Genomic DNA, 23005 nt, shown 5'->3' on the forward strand with positions numbered 1-23005 from the left:
TTTCTGGACCAGCTGGAAAACTAGCCTTTCATGAAAAACCAGATCAAACCCATTTGAGAAATCCTTAAAAGTTATGTCAAGTTGGGAATGTGCGTTAATACCTTGGGCTAGATCATGTATTATCTCGATGAAGTAGTTTAAGGTCAATGGGCCTCTCCGAAATCCGTGCTGGTTTGGGTGCAGCAGAATCTTGTCTTTGACCAACTTTGTAATGAATTTGAAGACAATATGCGCGAGTATTTCACAGCTGGTAGACATCAAACAAATGGGCCTGCAGTTTGAAGGGATTGCCTTGTCATAGGATTTATGCACTGGGATTATTTGTCCGACTTTCCATTCGGAAGGAATCTGTGACTCATGGATAGATTTTGTTAATATATTAATAGCGTTAGGTATCTCGTTTGGGCCAAAGCTCCTTCTTTTTCATCAAGGTTTATAGCAGACACAATTTACCGCTGTCAGTTATTTATGCAGGTTCTGGTAATTTATTTTTGTAGATGGGTTAATCGGAGGCTGTTGCACCGGTCCATTATCGATTGTAAAATCAACTCGAAGTAGACATTGAATTGATCCGCCTTATGTTTTGTTTCTATTGAACCGGATGCTTTTGGAAGCTGTGTTTACCACTTACGTAGCGCCAAAAGTTTGCTGGTGACATTTTTCGGAACTTTGCTAGCGTGGTACCATAGTAGTGCATTTCGGAAACACGTATCTTGCTTTTCATTGTTTTAGATAACGCGCAAATCTGAGCTGTGCCAACTGTGCCGTATGCACTCTGCTTTATACGGTCGCTCCATGCGGTCGCCATCGGTGGTCCCAGCATATCTGTTGATGTAACACCAGTGCTATTATGGAAGAGCCGGTAGCTTTCGTTGACTGAGGCTGCTTGTATCAGCAGATTCCTGTCAGTGATAGCAGTAGCTCGATACGATGGTTGTAGCTCGTAGGACGCCGCTGTCGGGCCCATGGGGAGCAGCAGGTTGCCTATCGGTAGAATAAACAGTGACGTATTTGAAGGCTGCGTCTTCGCGATGATGCCACCCCCACATGAAGGGGCATGTGTGGTAACTACGCATAAATGAGAAGTATATACCACGGAGCCATTCCTTCCAAAGCCGCAGAAGTGGTAATTACATAATTTTTTTTCTTAACAACTTTTAACACAATTAAAGAAAGTCAATGAGTGCATCGGGTGGCGTCGCTGTGATCTATGTTGGAGCATCCCGCGTCCGAGATTGATTTTCAGAGTGCTGCGGGCCGTCGCGAGCCCCACGCGCTTAAGCTGGCTTGCGTAGCAACACTGCCGAGACCGCTCAGCGTGCGGTAATCTTAGCGCCTCAGGTGGAGAGAGGTCCCGTCGTGGCAGCCCGTGGCGGCCGGGTTATCCACGGTACGCAGCAGCATGGTCTCCTAGATCGCAGAGGTCGTGCCGAAGAGGTGTGCCCTAGGTCACACGTTACATCCCGTGATTGGTAACGGGGTTTTGTTTTACTGCGATTGCAATAATACGGACACTCCATGCGCATTTCTGACGTCGCCCTGATGTTCCATATTAAGTTCTAGGACGGTAACATCGTCGCGGCAAGCCGTATGCTGCATGTGCAAGGGAAAGCTGGCGATGGTGAACCGACGATGGCAGTTCAATCTAGCGCGCGCAAGGAAGGAAAGAGGGGAGGAAGCGCGCCGTCCTCCGCCGCGCGCAAAGCACCGGGGGAAGGAGAGGGGAGCAGGAGGGGCATCCTACTCCAGCCGCGGTTGCGTATTGGGAGGCCAATCGGGCCTAACTTGAAAGCAGTCTGTGATGGGCACAAAGTGCATGGTGTGCTAATAGCTTTGTTTGCGCTGTGTTTTTGGCGCCTAGTTCGCGTTGAAGCGACAGGCTGTATGAAAGTCAATTCGCTCGCTGCCTCGGCCACCTTCCACGCTTCACTGTTTTGACCGCGACTTTCTGCGACCATCAGTTGAGATGTGTTCATGTTTGCATGTGTGTGTGGGACACTTTACTTGTTAATTTAGTTACTAAGCGAATGTTTACATTACAGTACGGCCAATAACTCAACTATCGTTACTTCGCATAGCTCTTTACTAATTTTCTTTCGCAATCGATGCTTCCCTTTCGCGGCGAAAGTGTGACTTTCGTCAGTTTCAATGTCAAAACGGTTATTTTTGTGAGAATGTCGTGGCACTGTAGCTCATGTATCGAAAAGTTCGAACGGAGCCTCGTCTTTGTTCACATTATCCTAAACTAGGCTTCTTACACGGTCTATAATTGTGTTGTAGTTCGCCTTGAAAAGTAAAGCTTCAACCTAACCAACAGTAAGTAGCAGGAGCCGTATTCTTGAAAAGGTTGCTACAATCAATCTATTCTTATGAGTAGATGTCAGCCAGTCATCGTGTTAGACATATTATTACCAAAGGATGTCAGCTAATGGCAGAGTTCACTTGCGAAGGAAAAGCTTGATGCATTGCCGCAGATTATCATGCGATTAGCATCCTTTGCCTACTCATAGGTTTTGAATCCATCCATTCATCCATCCATCCCATCCATCCCATCCCATCCCATCCCATCCCATCCCATCCCATCCCATCCCATCCATCCATCCATCCATCCATCCATCCATCCATCCATCCATCCATCCATCCATCCATCGATCCATCCATCCATCCATCCATCCATCCATCCATCCATCCATCCATCCATCCATCCATCCATCCATCCATCCATCCATCCATCCAAAGCCATTCCCAGTGCTCCATGGTTTCCGCTAGCTCGGGCCAGTAGTTACTATCTTGATGTTCTAGAGCGTGAACACCTTAGCGCCTGGTTTTCATTATTACAAACGCAGCCTTGTGGCACTGCGTGATTGCTGCGCGCATGTGGGACGAGAGTAGGCACCCTTCGTGCACATTACGTAATCGGAACGGCCGCATGTCATCTGCTATACGTTTTTCTTTCCTTCAGTGCGAGTAGCAGCTAACCCATAGGCTACACTTCGCAGCTGCGAGATCAAGCTCGCTCGTCAACCAGATGATCATTGCTAACTACCACGGAGTAGTTCGCTGTCATTTCCACCCTCAAATTTAATCATACCGCAATAATATAAAGAGAGAGAGAGAGAGAAACAGGGCGCACGAAATAGGCAGTACACCCCCTTTTTTTTTCATTTCGTTCATTTTTGACTAAATAATTTGGGCACAATTACAGCTTTAATAGCTGCAGCCTTCAGGACACTTGTGAAACATTCGTCGGCCGTAACCAATTATATTATTGTATATAAGAGTTACTTCTATACTACAGGTACGAAGCTACGTGTGCCCTCAGATGTGTCAACTCTTTACAAACAAGTGCTCTTTAGTGGTCTGCAATGGGAATACAAATTGGCGTACCGCCACGGCTTCTTTCAGACGCTACGATATACGTTTTCTTTCGAAAGCCATTTAATACTTTGTTTCTAGGCCAAGAATGCTCGGCCTAGATGACAACAAGGGCGATGCAGTGGTGCTCTGCGCACACAGTTTTATTTACTTTACGCTGCACTCACTGAGCATGCTCAAAACGTTTCGCATGATCATTAGACGGCGCCGGTAGCATAGAATGCCACGGGCTGCTTTGTTCATGCTCCAAAAGATTAAGACGGCGCTTGGCTGTGGTCGATACGCTATCGTGATCGTTGCATCGTCGGCGTTCTAGTCTTGTCCTCCGACTCATCATGTCATCGTCATATCGCGTTTTAGGCTAAACCAGTCACCAAGTTGTCTAACGCCTTCTACTACTATAGCTATGCGCTCGTGTTCCTGATGCAGTCCTTGCCGTTCCATTGTCGTCAATATAGCTTCGTTATCCGACTTTCATCCTGCCCTCGTCGTTACGCCAACCTCGGCATGCATACGTCATGCATTCGTTGCCATATATTTATACTGACGCCGGCTTGGACATTTTATAATCGCCGCCGCAGCCACGTCAGCCTACACTTGTCATGCCGTGCTCGTCACGTTTTTCAGCCCAACCAGCGTCCCAAGTTGTCGAATAGCTTAGTGCACTTGTTACGTGCTCGCGGCCATGATACAGCCTTTACAGCGTCCTCACTCCAGCTTTGTCTTCTGACTCGTCATGTCGAAATCGTCGCGCACTCGTTAACGCAATCGTTCTGATTCCGTCATGATGATGCCATCATAGTGATTGCAAGATCGTCAGTCCTTTGCTTCATCCCATCGCCGTGCCGGCTTCGTCACGGCGTCGTCGTCATGCCATGTTCGCCATACAATCGTTGTCGCACAGCCGTTGTCACTTCATCGTCGTTCTACCTTTGTCGTCATTACATTCTCCCCACTAGTTGTCATGCCATGTTCGTCAGTCCTTCGTCGTCATACACTGGTCACTATTCATTCGTTGTGACACCACTGTGCGATGCCGTAGTGATCGTTTATTCATCGCCCTTTTAGCGTTGTTTACCGGCTTTTTTCGTTCCGTCATCGTCAGACAGTTGTCATACCATTGTTGTTGTGCCATTCTCATTATTCTGTCATCTTACCAACGTCATCATTTCACTAACGCTGTCCCATTGTCATTGTGCAGTGATCCTAATACCGCCTTTGTCATCCTATCGGCGTCATTAGTTCTTCGTTATCGTATTGTAATCATGTTTTCGTCGTTCAATCGTGACTGTAGCACAGTTTCTCGTATTATCGTCATCATTTTGTGGTTGCAAGAGAGTCGTTGTCATGCCGCCGTGGTCGTTCTATCGTGGTTTTTCGAGCTCCATCATGCTGTTGTAGTCATACGGTCATCGTTTCCCATACGTCATCATATAGTCTTCGTGATAGAGTCAGCACCATGCGATCGTCTTCACACACTCAGCTTCATCCCATTGTCGTGATTCCGTCGTATTCACGCTGTCATCGTCGTACTAAGGTCTTCATTTCAGAATAGTCATCTCGTTATCCACCAGCCCTCATTGTCATAGCACTTTCGTAGTTTTGTCGATGTCGTTCTTCTGTCGTTCCGTTATCGCCAGGAAGTCGGCGTCGTGTTCATATGCTCATGCTCATGGCCTACCTTGGGAAGGGTCAGTAATAGGTAATTTGGCCGATACTGGAAACAGTGTATTTATGTGTAACCGAATCAAGGAAGCCCCATAAAGACTCTTACGTATACTAAATACACTTGCTAAAGCGATATGGCATGTCGCTATATTGATTGAAGGCTAATCGCATTACCGTCGACAGTCATCGGGACGGGAGTTCTGCCAGAAGTTTTAATGCCTTCAGTCTTCTTTTTCAGTAAGCGTTGCAAACATACGTAAAAACATCACTATAAGTATACAAATATATCCTATAGCAAAAAAAATTAATGTACATTGCTTTCGCTCTTCAGATGCACCAATAATACGTGAGTTTCGGTTTTGCAAAATTCTAGTAAGCATTAAGGCAACTTAATTATTGTGTATCAGATCTCTTCGCTCCAGCACATCCAATTTACCAAATGGCGATGGTTGCGTTTAGTGTGCGGAGTAGTGAATTTAAAAAAAATATATCACTTAACCTTTTTTAACGAGTCAGTTTTCGACGAATCTATCAGGGACTCGTAGCCCCCAATCTCAACTCTGCTTGCTACATATAGTAGAGTTAAACGCACCAAATTTTATTCAACTCTCTTTCGCTGTTGGGGATACTCAGAATATTTCGGCATTTTACATGTATTTGAACAAAAAGTCAGTTGGCTTCAAACCAAAGCTGCCTAATGCAGCCAGAATGCAGTTTCATCTTACGGATGGTTTAATGGCCAAACAATTGGATGAGGGTCACAGGTGAGGATCATGCACAAAAATAACAACGAAATAAAACAAGAGGACACCCATGACCTGCTGATCAAGCTGGCCTGCGTAATGAGATGCCAAAGAAAATATACAGTTCCTCACGCGTCAATATCAGGTGGCGGCTCAGTCCGTGCCTCCAGTAAGGTTATAATGCGATGTTCCTAGCGCTTCTATCTGGTCCACTGTCGGAAGACGAGGACAGTTCCAGCAACATGCAGTATACGTGTCACATTGGTTTCCGTCTGACTTCCCTCTTAAAAGAGTAAATGGAATCCGACTGATTCTCCACTTTTTTTGCACAGTCGCGCAGAAGCACAAGGGCGATGAAAGGAAAAGACGGGACACAGCGCGGCGCTTCCGTGTCCGTGTGCTTCTTAGCGATCGTGTAAATAATACCATACCAAGTAGCCCACCAGTCCGTCCTTTTCAATCCTCACCACTGTTTCTTTAACCCTTCGCAGGCCTGGAGACCGAGATAGATCAAAGGCTCCCGTAATTGCAGTGTTGCTATGCCTGCTGGTCCTGGGGGTCACCATTATTTATTTCGTGACAGCCTCCGGCGGGGAAAGCGGTACGGAGTTTCTTAGACCGCAGCAAAAAGTAGCGGATCTTCCGATTGATTGATTGATTGATTGATTGATTGATTGATTGATTGATTGAGTGAGTGAGTGAGTGAGTGAGTGAGTGAGTGAGTGAGTGAGTGAGTGAGTGAGTGAGTGAGTGAGTGAGTGAGTGAGTGAGTGAGTGAGTGAGTGAGTGAGCGAGCGAGCGAGCGAGCGAGCGAGCGAGTGAGTAAATTAGCGAGCAAATCCAATGTTTCTAGTTTTATATCTCGAGTACACAACTTAGATACGAAAGCTGTTGAATCGGGGAGAAATTGGAGACAAAATTTTACCAGCCGATGATTTTTACAACGTGTAGCTCAATCCAAGTGCTCTGTGTTGCATAAATGGCTCCAGTTGTATTGATTCAACGTTATTGCATTTGTACACACATCCAGACAACGTGACGCGTGAAGTTGGGGCCGATGGCTCAGGCGGCGGCGTCGGCGGCGGAGATGGAGGTGGAACTGGAGGTGGAGGCTCTTATCCACCTGGTGAGTAACTTGTTTTTTTTTTTTCGCTGAACGCCTTCCGTTCTTGTTGCAGTTGTTTTCTATGGTACCTCAGCTGGTGTTTCAGACTCGTGAAGCATCAAACGGTATGCTTAAGCCTTGGACAAGAGAACAAAGTGCTTACAGGGGTTTGAAAACTACGGCCCCACCTCACCCCTCTCCGTGCTTTATTGTCCTGAAGGCACGTATCACTTATTAATTACAATTTCCTGCATTTTGGTGATCACTAGGCGGTCAGTAGAATCCCCCAACTTTTCACGGTATCCGCTAATCATCATTACAAAAAAGCGAATGTAAACAACTCATTGTCATTCGCAAATAAATACCTGCGAAGGCATGATGCATATCGTAGGTTCCCCTTTGTCTTTGAAGGGTGCGGATTGAAGCGACGGCCGCGGTGGCCTCGTTTCGATGGAGGCGAAAGTCAAAAACGCCACTGTACCACGCACCGCGTGGACGTTAAGAAATCACGGGGGGTCCAAAGTTACACCGAGTTCCCCCGCTATAGCGTGATTCGTAATTTTGTCTGTGATTCGAAATGTTAACGCGCACAAATTTTTTTTTTTTGCGACATTGGCAATGAAAAGGCATCGTGATGCATCGCGCGAAGTTTGTTGCGCTATCGGCGGCGTCGCAAAGCAACGGAATCCGCGACCCAATTGGGAAAGAAAATAAGTAACCTTAGCCACCTATATAAATTCTAAACTCGTTCGTTTCCTCTAGAAAAGCGCTGATATTGGTCATTTTATGTTGGAATATTTTATTGTGGGACGTTTTTTCGCAATGTATATTGCGATACATAAATATATATCATGATCACTGGTCCATCATTACGTTGCACTGAACTTGACATAGGCCAAAAGAAATAAGAAGAAAACAAGGACGCGTGCGAGTGAAGCTTCGTCCTTCCACGTCCTTGTTCCCCTTCTAGCAGCGCGAATGTCGCCTCCAGAGCCGGTGAAGCCGAATGGTTCACGGGCATGTAGAGCCGTGAACAGAACACGCTAGCGCGCTCATCCAGAGTGGCCGCGTTTCGGCCACTCCTGGGATCCCGCGGTGCCATCCCCTGCTGGCCTGAAAAAACCGGAGTTACAGCTGCTCTTTACTCGCACCGTCCTAGGTCTCATGGCTAACCGAAGTTGGCGAGAAGCTGCGCCAACTGGATCCTTTAGCTGGAGAATCACTTGTACGTACACAAGCGACTAACACTTGCGCTATCTCTACGCAAGTCGCGAGCTGCCAGACGATCCTTTTATTGCGACAGCAATTATATGGACACTCCAGTTGCATGTCTGCTGTTGGCCTCGCCGTTGCCGTGAGGTTCTGTATGGGCTAGAGCCTGGGAGGGTAAGCCGGCGAAGGCGGTTTACTTCCGCGTGCACGAACGAGGAACGCGGGCCGGATGCACGCCCTCTCCTGGGGCGCGTGAGGCAAGGGGGTTCTGGCGAGGGAGGAGGGGCGTACTTCTCCGGCGGCTGCAGGAGTGTCTCGATGCCCTCCTCGCCCGCCGCTCAGTACAGAGTGGAGACATTGCGGCGTCTACTGCGGCGTAGGCCGCGCAAATTGTGGACGTCGTAGTAGACGACGTTGGTGGATGCCGTAAGGACGCGTTGCCGGCTCTCGTGTGTCTTGAAAACAATATGCGACGTGGCCAAAGTGCGCCCCTGCGCGGGCCTCATCTTCAAAGCGACCTGCGATGTTTGCAGAGTGCGTGTAGTGCGCGCAGCTTCGTATGCAATGTCATTTCGATGCATTGCTCTCGTTGAAGCGACAGATGCACGGAGGTCAATTGTCTCGCGGCTTCTGCCGCGATTCTTAACTCCAGCGCTTTAACAGTGAGTTTCCGCTGTCATTGAGCGGGCTAGTTTGTTAGATTTCGTTATAGAATGGCGAAACGCGACTGAACTAGTACGTAGAAAGAAGCGGACATGCGCATAAATGACTGTCTCTGTGTGTCTGTTTCTTTCTAAGTCCTATTTGAATCGCGCTTACATAATGTATCATTGTTAATTTCGTTAGTAAACGAATGTTTACAAGTTTACGTACACGGCTGATATACCACTATCCTTACTTCGTACAGTTTATTTACTAGTTTGATAGTGCAATGCGTGCTTCGCCTTTCGCGCCGAACAGCGACGTTTTTCTCGGAGCTCCGACTTCTACAGGCCCAGGCATCGAGCAAAGCCTTCGGCATGAGGTGGTTTCGCACTGCGGCATGATTATGACTGCGCCTCTTTTACAACCTTCGCTCCGGTGCTGCCCGGTACATCTATCCCGGCTTGTGGAACCCGACACTAAAACCGACTGCCACTGCTCATTACGAAGGACACTACCAGCGTCACTGCCACCGTTCCACGCCATTCCACGACACGGTCTTAAGCTTTGTTCCTCTAAACAACCTCATCTCTCGGCACGTGCCATAAACCAACCAGTACACCTGAATTCTGCTTGCTGAGTGGCAACGCACAATACAACGCACGCGCATTTGCACATCTCTGAAACGGGCATAGGACTAGGAGGGGGCGCGACTGTGGCCTCCAGAACCGATGAAGAAGCTGGTTCACGAGCATCTAGCGCGAGAACACGCTGGCATGCTCGACTTGAGCGGCCGCGTAATCGGCCGCTCCAGAAATCCCGCGGCGCCATGCCTGGCCCGCTTAAATAATGCGCGGCTGCGGCGGCTACATGCTAGCGCCGCCTCCCACGCATTCTTCGTTATTTTTTGCCTTTGCAAAGATCAGGGCAACGCAATCATGAACGCGCACAAACTAGCCCCTTCTGTTGCTTTAACTAATAATCGTCAGTGTTTTGAATGAATTTGTAGCACTAACAGTTGCTGAAGTAATTGATGAAAATTCTTTTGTGCAACTTCAAAGAAGCACATCAAGGAACACTAAAGAAACGAATAGTTTGCTATTTTTAGTACAAACTAAGAGGGAAGTAAACCATAAATAAACGAAATACGCACGTGGTTCCGACGTTCTCAAGTTTTCCAAGTCAGATGAGGCAAAAATGAAATTATTAAGAAGATTTGGGGTGATTTGTTTCTATGTCGTTGTATTCCAATTATCTCACGTCAGACTTACGCAACCACTGACGCAAGCATCGGGCGGTAGCATTGCTTGGTAAACCCAATCAAACGCGCTTCTCGTTTATAGGATGTCACTTTCTTCTGCTTTCAATGCGAAATAATTGCCTATATTAAGCAGTTTTTCTTATCTGTCTGAGAAAAGGAGAGGAGCACGCTCAAGTGAAGATAGTCTTGCTGGGGCTAACCAGTTCAGAAAAAGTAGACAACCGGATGAGAAGGGTGGTGCCGGCGTCTGCGATTGGTCCGCTTCCCCTTAGCTTGCAGTGGCTGGTCTAAAATCGCGACAGGGTGCAACGGCAGGTTAAAATTTCTGCAAAAACTGATCCTCAGCAAAGTACACTTGGCAGAGCAATGTCGTATATGTCCCGGAAGGCGTCTATATCATTACACTGCCACGCAAAATCTTTTCTAATACGCACATAAATCCATACTCCCCGGCAGCTCCAAGTAGCCAGTGCCACAGCAATCGGTGCGTGGCCATCGTCTATTTCTTTCACAACGGGGCATTGTTAGGTACTCAAAAAGGCTTTCCATTTTTTTCTGCATATATTGAATCTTTAACGCGTACATGTCACTTTGACGCGGTGAGTTGTTGTGGTTTTGTCACTTCGCGTGATAGACAGGCAAAGTGGGTGCAGCCCGAAAAAGTTTGAGCAATGGCAATTGGTCAAATAATGCCTTCTTCACTATTGGCGAGAAAGGCGTAGAATCGGAACTTATTATTTTCCTCTCGTTCGGTCTAATCAAGCACAATCAGCGTGCACATATATCAGATGAGGCATTTTCGCGGCTCTTCTGACGACGCGCGACAGACAGGCGTGTGTGGTGGCTCCAAAATCTTTTGACCGGTCATGGCGGGTTGGTTGCAGAATTGGAATAGAAAAGTTGAGAGTAGCTTTACGTTATAGCGTCTTCTATAGGCAATATAGGCTATAGGCAATACTAGTCATGGTGATACCCTCCTATGCCGGAAAGCAGTACCTCCGCAAATGTGCAAACCATAAGTTGGTGTTGTACAGAGAGCGTTTACTTTTGCTTATTGTAGCAGGAACCTGATTTGTTCTTTACTGCATTTATTTAGACTCACGAAGCAATTGTTGTCAGGTGCAGGAGCATGCAGAAGCCTCCTCATACTTGGTTATTGCGTTCGGTCAGTTTTATTTGAATGCGAGGTGGTCTAGTGTGCGTTCAACTGGCAGTGGAACCACAACAAGCTTTGTTCAGTTGCTGGATAGGGTTTTGATGTAATGTGGAGTGTTGCAGAAGATCTTACTTAAGAGTGATGAACAATTGGGCATGCACAGGCGATGTTCATAATCGAAAATATTAGGCGGCTAGTACAGTTTCGGCCGAAACTCGGTTTGAAACCGACTACGTTCTCTTGTGTGAGTGAAAACCCTACAAGTAATAATTTGTACATAAACTGTCGCAATTATGCTGTGTAAAAGCAATCCACGGTGGTCAAAATCAATTAACATGACACCAGTCGAAGACTTATCAAACTAACAAGCACTCATGAGCATCTACCGCTTCTTTAGGCATCGTTAAAACAGCGTATAGGTGGGGTTGAAAAATTGGCAACCGGAAGGAAGCTTCTGTGTATCTACTGCTGGTGTTAATACAACTTAGTTAGCTCGACAACCAAAGCACAAATTTTCCTTTTTTTAATGAGATGTCATCAAGGCAAGTCACTAGCTATAGAACTCCACTTTGGTGTCACGGCGCACCACTGCACACACAGTCATCACTTCCTTTTTTTCTTCTTTTTCCCTCACCCCTTGCGTATGGTTACAAATCGGGCGCTCGTCTGGGTGACCTCCCGGCCTTTCCTCTCTTTGCTATCTCTATCTGCTTCTTTAAAGATATCTTAGGAGTCCTGGAGGCAAATTTTGACAATACCTTATTTCGAAGTTTCATTCTTCCAGATGCCCCAAGCTGCCGAAATTGGTCAAATGTGAAAACAGTTAAAGCTCACCTGTGGTTTCAGCCGGTGCGTATGCTGCTAGGCAAAGCATTTCAACAGAAATGTTTACCAACGCGTATAGAATCTTTCAGTTTGATCGATTTCTATAGACGCGGTACCAAACCGTTAGGATCAGGTCACCCTGAGCGAGACGCGACAACTATATCTGCAAGATGCCGACCAGACACAGACGTCGGCGATCGTCTGAGTAGTCAGCATGCAGGCTGTGTCGCCTAGAAACATTCTATAACACTAGACCGAATACGCTGCCTACGCGACCGACGACTGCGATTCGTCGTAGTGTGACAACCTTTCGGGTTGCCAACCCCGACAAAACGAATCTGCCGAGCGTCAATTGGCCAGGCGCACTATAACGTAAAGCTATTCCAAACAATTTGTATTCCATTGCTACAATCAGCCCTCCTCGATTGGCAAAACATGTTTTTGGACCACCCCTTCTTCGCCTGCCTGTCACACGACGTAATGAAATCCCAGAAGGCTTGCAATCTGATATTGTATATATTCACTATCCATAATTTGACCCAACAAAAGAGAAGTAACTAATTTCTAATATACACGTTTCTGCCATCAGCCCTCCGTTATTGGTCAAAAGTTGTGGGGCTTCACCCCCTTCACCTGTCTGTCAAACGACGTCAATGAACTGTGAAAATTGACCACGGGAAATTCATGCGTACGCATTATTCTCTAGTATGCTGACGCAAACTGATTTTTTTTCCCCAATATCCGAAGGCTTGCTCTTTCTGAAAGGAATGGAAGATGTCTGCCTGATAATCATTATCACACTGGCAACAAGGAGCTGCCGGGGACCACGAATTTATCTGCGCATATTGTTAAAGACATCGCTCTGCCAACTCTTAGCTGAAGATCCGTTTTAGCGTCATTTTTACATTGCTTCGCACGCTGCCACGACTTACGGCGAGCCACCGCAAGTCAAGCAAAGGAGAGCGGGCCAATTGCAAAGGTCGGCATTATCATCGTCGTTCTGTGTTAGTTCGGCCCACCAAAGTCCTGTGCAGGAGCAGCCAGTCCTGGCAGGAACAGCAAGCCGTGTGCCCACCAAAGGCACACGGCTGGCTGCTCCTGCCCTCTTGTCAGCCACACAGATATAAAAAGATTGTCAAGATGGCCACTGGTACGCGTTTTGAAAGTGAACAAATGTGACCTCCAATAAACGAGGAAGGGGCTATACATATCAGTCCAAATAACGTTGCGTGTCACCACCCGATGCTTGCGGTGGCGGTTACATGAATATGACGCCAGAAGATCGGACTACGAACAAATTGGAATAATCATACGTTATCATAGGACTCCAGCCTTTGTCAGATTGGCGGATATATATGCATAGAACGAGAGGAAAGGGAACCGAGGGACCTGACTTTCCGTTGATCACATTGCTACGGAACAGCCGCCACCGTGTGGCTGCTCTTAGGAGGACGAAGACGACGTGTGGGCCGGTTTGATATAGCGTCGCCATTTTGGCTCCCTGAGCTTACCTGTAAATAAACTGTAAATAGTATTCGGCTCTAGCTTCACGTAACATTAATTTGGTGGAGGTGCTGGGTAAGGAGAGTTGTCAGCTGCGAGAAAGATGCGGCATGGTCAGGAGCCCAAGAAAAAGGAGCGTCTTTCTTCAAGAGGTCGGTAAGGGGACGTGCGATGGTCGCATAATCCTTCATAATGTGTCGGAAATAAGAGCACAGCCCTACGAAACTAGGAACGTCCTTGGTAGACTTCGGAACAGGAAAATTCGTAACGGCGCGAATTTTGTCCGGATCGGGTCGCACGCCTCTGGCGTCTACGAGGTGTCCAAGGACGGCGATTTGGCGGCCAGCGAAATGACATTTTGACGAGTTCAACTGGAGACCGGCGCGGCGGAACACGTCAAGAATCGCTGAAAGACGGTCTAGATGCGTGTCGAATGTCGGCGAATAAACGATGACGTCGTCCAGATAGCACAAACAGGTGGACCACTTGAACCCCTGAAGCAAAGAGTCCATCATTCGTTCGAAGGTGGCCGGCGCGTTACAGAGAAAGAAAGGCATCACCTTGAGCTGATAAAGGCCGTCAGGGGTAACAAATGCAGTCTTCTCTCCGTCCATGTCATCGACGGATATCTGGCAGTAGCCGGACCGTAAGTCGATAGAACAAAAATAGGGGGCACCGTACAGGCAGTCTAGAGCGTCATCAATGTGTGGCGAAGGATACACGTCCATTTTTGTGGTTTTCTTCAGGTGGCGATAATCTACACAAAAGCGCCACGTTCCATCCTTCTTTTTGACAAGTACGACGGGAGATGTCCAGGGGCTAGAGGAAGGCTCGATAAGGTTCTTTGCAAGCATCTTTGTGACTTCCTGTTGTATAACAGCTTGTTCCGACGCTGAAACACGGTATGGACGTCGGTGAATAGAGTTCGCATTGCCAGTATTTATGCGATGGGTCACGATGGACGTGCGACCTTAGGATCGATTGTCAAAGTCAAAAATGTCGCGATAACCTTCAAGAACGCGGAAAAGAGCTTCAGCTTGAGCAGGTGTAAGGTCAGAGGAGACCTTCTTCTTAATGTCGACGTCAGTACCGTGCGATGACGTCACGGTATGGGCTGAGCTGTAACGATCTTCCACTATGAATGGCTCGACCTCATCATCCTGCAAACCGCGAATTATAGCCAAGGAGATGCCCTCAGGCAGAACTTGCGCGGTTAGCGCGAAATTGACAAGTGGAAGACAGGTGCGGTTGCCAGTAATCTTCAACACAGTGTGCGGCACGGTAACACCATGTGTAAGCATAACGGCCGGAATTGGTGAAGCCACGTAATTGCCGTCAGGTACAGCTGGTGAGGACAACAAGTCGACGTGTCACAGATTGAGGTGGTAGGCGAATAAAATCTATGCAGCTCAGATGGCTTGGAGGGCTGTCCACAGGGTCGTCAAGGCGAAGTGAGCCGGCCGAACAGTCAATGAGGGCAGAATGATGGGCAAGAAAATCCTGACCGAGAATGAGTTCGTGAGGGAATGCTCAATGACGGTGAAGAGAACGACGGTGTGTCTCTTAGCAATGGTGAGTCGGGCAGAACACATGCCAACAATAGCGACAGTCCCTCCGTCGGCGACTTGTACAATACAACTCGGTTCGGCGCAGGCGTCAGAACTTTCTTGAGCCGACGGTGAAGAGCAGCACTCATAATGAACACATGCGCCTCGGTGTCAATCAACGCGCACAGAGGAACATTGTCGACGAGAACGTCCAAAAGATTCTTGTTCGTGGGTAAGGTGAAACGAGGATTTCGTGCCAATGTCGCCAATGCAGCTTCACCTCCAGAAGCTGCACTGTCTAGTTTTCCGGTCGGGGGTGCGGCGAGTAGGTCGGTGATGGAGCACGGCGTCAAGGGGGCGAGCGAGATTGGCGGCGTGAGGGAGAAGGCGAGCGGGAGTAGCGGGGTCGTGTCAAAGGTGTCGCAAGGTCAGATGATGGAGCGGGCATAGAAGGGGCGAAGGAAAAGGATGAGCTAGAAAGCCGAGGGGGTAATCAGGATAATAGCGCGTCGGAGAAGTCCAGCGGCTGCTGCAGTGGCGAGCGACATGTTCAATGCATCGGCAGTTAAAACAGATCGGCTTGTCGTCCATGGTTCGCCATTCGGCTCGCCCTACCACGCCTCCAATTTTGGCCCACGGAAGTTCGAACTGATGCTAGTGGTCACGGCATAGGAGCAGTGTTAGCACAGCACCAGCGTGGACATGATCGCGTGGTAGCCTATGCTAGCCGACTCCTATCACCCGCCGAGCGCAATTATTCGATCACAGAGCGCGAGTGCCTCGCTCTTGTGTGGGCTGTTGGGAAATTTCGTCCATACTTGTACGGACGCGCCTTCTGTGTCATCACTGATCACCACGCTCTCTGCTGGCTATCCTTGCTCAAGGACCCCACGGGACGACTCACTCGCTGGGCATTACGCCTGCAAGGATATACCTTCTCCGTGGTATATAAGACGGGACGCTTACACCAGGATGCCGATTGTTTGTCCCGTGCCCCGTCGACGAGCCGGCTGATGCGGACGCCATCGCTTGCGTTATCTCTGTGTCCCAGTTGCTTAAAATCTGCATCGAGCAACGGCGTGATCCATCATTACGCGCCCTCATCGACCGTCTGGAGTCAACTCCTGGCGACGCCTCTCTCCGGATGTTTCTCCTTAAGGAGGGGGCATTATACCGTCGCAATTTTGGCCCTGTCAGCGCCGGAAGAAGCCCCCCACACCTCCAGCTGGATGTCTCCAGCCGATCGACATGCCACCGGAACCCCTTTTCCGTGTTGGTCTAGACCTTCTTGGACCATTCCCTCACTCGGGCTCCGGAAATAAATGGGTCATCGTCGCTGCCGATTATGCTACGCGATACGCAATCACCAGAGCCCTTCCGACAAGTTGCGCTACTGACGTTGCTGACTTTCTGCTCTATGACATCATTTTAGTGCACGGTGCTCCGCGCCAATTACTCACTGACCGTGGCCGTAGCTTTCTGTCGGCAGTCGTCGAGGACATCCTCCGCTCCTGCTCGACAAAGCACAAGTTCAGCCCGTCCTACCACCCACAGACGAACAGCCTCACGGAGCGCCTCAACCGGATCATCACCGAAATGCTTTCCAAGTACGTTGCGACCGACCACCACGACTGGAATCTTCACTTCCAATATGTGACGTTCGCGTATAATTCATCGCGTCACGACACCGCCGGCTATTCACCGTTCTATCTCCTATATGGCCGAGAACCCGTGTTGCCCTTGGACACTTTGCTGCCCTCGGCCGCAGGTTCCCCCACTGAATACGCCCGCGACGCGATCGCACACGCCGACCACGCGCGCCAGCTCGCCCGCTCCCGTCTCGAGGCCTCACAGGAGCATCAGAGATGCCTCTATGATTGCCACCATCGTGACGTGCACTTTTCTCCGGGTTCTCTGGTGCTTCTCTGGTCACCCGTTCGCCGTGTGGGCCTTTCCGAAGAGCGGCTGTCGCGCTACACTGGCCCTTATTGTGTGGTACGACAAGTGACCGATGTCAGGTATGAAATCATCCCCGCCGATCTCTCAGCGTCATCATCAGCACAAGTGACATCGTTCACGTGGCAAGACTAAAACCATACCACACACCTTTCACCGCGGATGTGTAAATTAAGCACCGGAACGGTGCTTCTACAGCCGGAGGTGATGCTACGGAACAGCCGCCACTCTGTGGCTGCTCTGAGGAGTACGAGGACAACGTGGGGGCCGGTTTGATATAGCGTCGCCATTTTGGCTCCGTGAGCTTACCTCTAAATAAACTGTAAATAGTATTCGGCTTCAGCTTCACGTAACAATGTCACAGGAAGCCAGCCAACAAAGACAGCAAGGGCAACGTAGAGGCAACCACTTGTACTTACTTACTGAATCAGAGAAATGACAAATCACTGGAAATAAAGATGGATAAAAAACAACTGGCAGCTAGTGACGAACTCTTGGCGTTACACGTGCGATGCTCTTACCAACTGAGCTACCGCGGCACCGTTTTCCCATCCACTTTCCGGAGTATATATGTTTTACTACTAGAACTAACCCTGGCAGGGTCAGCCAACGTCACCACTAACAAACCTTGGCGGAAGATGTGAAACGTCGTTTCGGCCGCAGGCGGAACGAGTAAGTGGTCTATTTTGGTGAAGGCAACTGGTTAGTAAACCCACACATGCAACTAGAAGGAAGTAATGTTGCCGCATTCGAGACCCGCGTTATTTAATGAATAAGAGGAAAAGTAACTGAGGAGGCCCGACTTTATCAGTCGTCCACATTGGCGTTGAGGTGGCGTCCGAACACGTTCAGTGGAGGTTAAGTCTAGCAATTAGGGCCGACGAGTTCGTGCAGCCATTGCTGGTACACATGAACCAAATCGCAAGCAATCACGATGAAGAAAACTGTTTTTGTAGGGCTTTTCTGTCCACTGCAATTTGAAACAAGCCACCTTTCACTTCGTACACTGCGCGGCACATACAGGGGAAAGCTGCAAAACGCACGAAAAGCACGTAAATTGAGAACGGTACAACCATGTAGTAACAGCCGCTATCAAAGAAGCCCGGTCGCTCGTATCAGCTGTCTCTATGCGATGCGACGCTACTCAAATGCGAAAATCTGTGTGTTTGCAATATTTCCTGATCATTTAATGTAAGCACTTGTTGCCCGGCATCTGCTGTACTTGGAGCGAACACGAACGGTGGCTGTAGGTGCTGATGTATAGAAGATGTAAATATGCATGTATAGTAAATGTATAGTACATCGGGTATTCAAAAGCGGAAAGTTTCGCAGAGGGTCTCTTTGCCTCGAATATGTGAAATGCATTCTAGCAATAGGTAAATCAGATTAAAAAGCAAACGCCATCTGTAGAAATCAGCAGGGAAAATTCCATACCCGTGAGTTTTCGAACTCTGTTGAACTTCACTGCTATACACTAGCGTAACTAATTGGGCAGGATCATCATCAGATTTTGAAAAATCATCCGCATTTGAACAAGTTTCAGAAAGCAAGGTCATCGAGTGCACTTCATTCGAATTACATAAACATTTGAAGCGACTGGGCGTACAGTGATAACATACTCGCGCTCCAGTGCATAGTTCCTGACGTGAATCACCCATCATTGTTAGGATTAGTCAGCTTTTTTTGCTTGGTGTATATGATACGTTACAGCGACACGTGCAATTCAAGGACCTCTGCACATACACGTCGTATACCTCGAATTGCTGAGGTGGTGCGCAGATGACATGGCGCGGATGAACACACCTCGAGGGGCACTCGGGTTCCCTATTGTATAAGGAGTACTACGCCTTCCACAGTGGTGAAAACCATGTGAGATGGAGTATACGAATGCAATAGCGTTCTTTTGGCCAAATGTCGCGAGCAACAATGTATGACACCTTGACGAGGCTTACCCATAGGGGCCTCGAATTGACTGTGTTCTTTAACAGTGGCTTGAAATCAGGCAAAAGCAGTACGTGAGATATCTACATTGAAGACAATCATTTCAGTAAGGAATCCAAAAGAAAATACAGTGTTTTGCCATCGAATATCGCAACTTCTGTACGCTGTTATGCGCTACGAACAAGGCGTAAACTAAGATACGTACGCTCTGTATGTAATATAAATAGATATATAGATTTGTAGATATACAGATATGTAAAATAAGCTATGTGTAGGCGAAATTCTGTAAGCAGATTTTCCGACGCCCCTCTTTTCACCTAATCACGGTGTATACATCAGACTACAATCGTAATTAGGGTGTCAGCGCACGAGCTGCTGGCAATATTTCTATAGCCTTCCCTTCCTCACAGCACACAAGCTTTGGAAAGAGGCGTCTGAGGTTTGAGAGTTCTACTAGCTGGAACGCGGCCGTCTTTGTCAGGGCAAGTTAGCTGTGTGGAAGAGGGAAAGAGACAAGTAGATGGCAGGGACGTTAACCAGAATAACGTCCGGTTGGCTACCCTACACGGGAAGATTTGGAAAGGGGAAAAACAAAGATAAGAGGGAGAGAGAAGCAAATTGCGGTGAGTTCGCTGACGTGTATGGTCTTACAGAAATTGATTTAATAGTCACAGATGGTCGCACAAATCCGTCGTCTAGCTGTGTGGGAAGATCTGTTTGTCGAATGTTGCATATTTCCTAATAAATTTCAACATCTTCGGCAGAGATCTGTCTGGCTGAGTGGTAAATTTAACCGTGGCAGAAATGAAAACATCTCAAGCCAAGGTAAAGAAGCTCCCGACGTTTCCCGCCCAGGCAGACACGATATGTTTACTTTCACTAGGAGATATGTGACACTCCATATGGAGGCTATTCCACCCAACTAACATGCCTTAACTATGGTGGCTGAGCTGCATGTTGTAGCACCTTTAAACTTGAGACGTGCGTTTTGAAAGCTTGCGTTGTGCGAGCGAGGCAAAGCCCTGCCTACGAGTCTCTCCAAACAGACTCCACGCCAAGAATATAAAAAGAACTGAACAAGCTCCTGGCTGGCGTCTTCGAAGAACACCCTGCCTCAAGAACCACGTACCTACGGCTCATCTGTCAAAACGGCTTCATGTTGCAGTTGTATGGGCTTCCAGATCCCCGAGCCCAATTTTCCTCTCCGCCCAATAGTGGATTTCACAGCCTCCGAACTTCTGGCTTTGTCCAAGCATATTCAGAAGACTTTGGCTCCACTCGTGCGAAAAGCATTCTCTCACGCACACAATGCAGCTCAATTTGTAGAACGCCTGAAGAAGGTGGCGGTAGGCGGTGTCAAGTGTATCACCTCATTCGGCGTCATTCCGCTTTCCACAAATGTACCTATTACACTTGCAGTCTCAGCTGCCCAAGTCGGCTCAAACGAAGAGAAACTTCTGAGCGGGAGGACCAGCCTAAACATGACAGAATGTGTCCATTGCTAGAGTTCTGCTTGAGCGGAACTTACCTTTGGTTTCAAGAGCGAGTTCTACAGGAGAGCAAGCGGAACTGCGATGGGTGCATCGATCTTCGTTACAGCTGCGAAACATGCAATATAACATATCGAAGGGAAGGCACTGCAACGTTTTCTAGACAAGCCGAGATTATTTGCCAGTATGCTGGCAATTGCTTTCGCGTCATTAAGAAGTCAGCCGCTGGCAAGGCTTCCTCGCCCACCTCAGCTCCATAGACCAGCTGATCTAGTTCATCGTGGAGTGTGAAGATGATATCTTGCCATTGTGGATGATTTGGTCCGGCAACGTTATTAGCGGGGGACATTTTACCTGTCGATAAAGTCGTGCTCCCCGTTCAGTAATGGTAGTTTGCTTTCAATCACTGTGGAGCCCACAAGGCCTCGGTGCTTTCAACGCTTCGTTTCTGTGCGAAAACAATCTTCACATCAGAGGAGGATAGGAGTAAAGACGAAGGCACCGTAACCACTGAGAAATGGAGAAATGGGTACACAATAGGTATAATTCGCCGGACGTAGCACCGGCAGGATCATCCGCCTCCTCCTGCCCTACCCGTCCGACTCCTATATGCCGGCGACAAAAGCGACAAACCCAACTCGTCGTGCCGGCATTCTATTTGTTCCCAGATTTAGCTAAGAACATTCGCAGGTGCTTGTGTGAGAAGGTGCAACCTCGCGTGCAAGTCATTGCCAACGCTTTCCAGGTTTCTCCCATGGCCGAACGACGGACCATCTAAGGAGAAATGCTACAGAATTGTTTAGAAAGTGTCGCACCTTCAGTGTAGCATCACTTTCATCGGTTTAACCAAGAGCTTTTCTGGCAGAATACGCCAGCACAAAAAATGGCGCAGAGAAACTGTAAGCATAGGCCAGTACTCCCATCGAACGCTGCGACAAGCACGACCCTGCAATCGATTTCCGCAGTGCCAGTGCGAGCGACATGGCAACCAACGTGGCGAGAAGACCCTTGATTGAGTCGTTCCCAATTCGAAAATCTCACGCCAACACCAATCGCTCGCGAGTGACCATTCCTCGTGTACACACCCATGGCCTTCGCGAAGATAGGAAGAAGACGGGAGCCTAAAGGACGCTGTTTCTTCGACTGGTTCAGTCACTCCCTGGAGAGAGAACCGAGCCGGTCACGAAAGGTCCGAAACATTTCAAAGTTTGCTGGAGCAGTTTTCACTTCTAATATCTCGTATTGCTTTTCAGGCCGATAACAGCGCAAGACATTTTATCTAATACGCGCTGCATGGCACAGCATGCAGCGTTTGACATATCGTTACGGGGTAAAAGAAGTAAGAAGTATGTTTCAGGATTATTACAATAACTGTAGCAGCTGACAAGATGGTAGACGGCGCACGATGTTAAGATCGTCGTCTCATTCGGACTAATCTTAAAATGTCTGCTCCGCCAGCCTGTCCCCTTAACCCCGGCACCTACGCGGTGCTGCTTAGGAAGTTGTCAAACGATCCGACTTAATACGCGTGAAGTGGACCACGTTGGAACGATGCGGAGACAAGGTGTGGGCAAGAGGTGCGATTTCGTGCGTAACGTCAGTTACTTGACGGAAGACACGGTAAGGGCCAGAGTAGTGTGAAAGTAATTTCTCCGAAAGGCCAACGCGTCGCGACTGTGATCAAAGGAGAACCGTTGCTGTCAGTGTGTAGTGGACGTCACGATGGCGGGCGTCATATAAGCACCGCTGACATTTCCGCGACTCCACAAGTCGGCGTCGGATAATGTGGCAGGGTTCTTGTGTTTTGAGTGTGGCTTCACAGGCGTACTCAGCAGTCATATTCAGACTAGCAAGCAGAACGGTGTCGAAAGGTAGCGTAGGGTTGCGGCCAATTAAGAGGATGCATGGAGAGAAGTCTGCGGTACCATGGCGAGAAGAATTATAAGCGAAAGTAACGAACGGCAATTTTCAGTCTCCCTGTCGCAATAGTTTGCAGAGACATGCATGGACAGCCTGTCCGTTAGGGTTTGGTTGACGCACTCGGTTAGACCGCTTGTTTGTGGGTGGTAAGCAGCAGCAAGATTATGTTCAGTCGTGCACGAGTGTAGAAGGGCATTAAGAGCTTTAGGAAGAAAGTAGCAGCCTCGGTTGTTGATGAGCTCTCGAGGGGCACCGTGGTAAAGGATGACATTTTCTATGAGGAAGTCCATGACATGGGCTGCACAGCGTGTCAGAAGAGCCCGTGTGATTGTGTAGCAGGTGGCGTAGTTTGTTGCTACAGCAATCAACTTATTTCCCGAAACTGATGTAGGAAAAGGACCTAAAACGTCATCACCTACACGAAAAAATGGTTCAGATGGTACGTCAAATTGTTGAAGTCGGCCAGAGGGGAGTGTGGTCGGCTTTTTTCATCGTCGACGAAGGTCGCCTGCAGCAGTATAATGGCAGACGTCAAAATAAAGACCAGGCCAAGAGAAGCGCCGATGAACGTGGTCATCAGGCCGTGACATGTCAAAGTGACTGGAGGTCAGAACATCATGAAGCTGAGCGAGAGAAGTCTGACGCAGATGCACAGGTGCAA

General features: G+C 48.4%; 1 protein-coding gene across 1 annotated transcript in view; it reads left to right on the forward strand.

The window, feature by feature from the left end:
- Positions 1–6461: 6461 nt before the first annotated feature.
- LOC129385541 (uncharacterized) overlaps positions 6462–23005 on the forward strand; it is a 42320-nt gene continuing 25776 nt past the window's right edge. The window contains exon 1 of the mRNA XM_072289520.1: positions 6462–6912. The gene's annotated coding sequence lies outside the window, so the exon portion shown is untranslated. The remainder of the gene's footprint in view (positions 6913–23005) is intronic.

The sequence above is a fragment of the Dermacentor andersoni genome, chromosome 7, assembly GCF_023375885.2.
Source record: "Dermacentor andersoni chromosome 7, qqDerAnde1_hic_scaffold, whole genome shotgun sequence".
NCBI lineage: Eukaryota > Metazoa > Arthropoda > Arachnida > Ixodida > Ixodidae > Dermacentor > Dermacentor andersoni.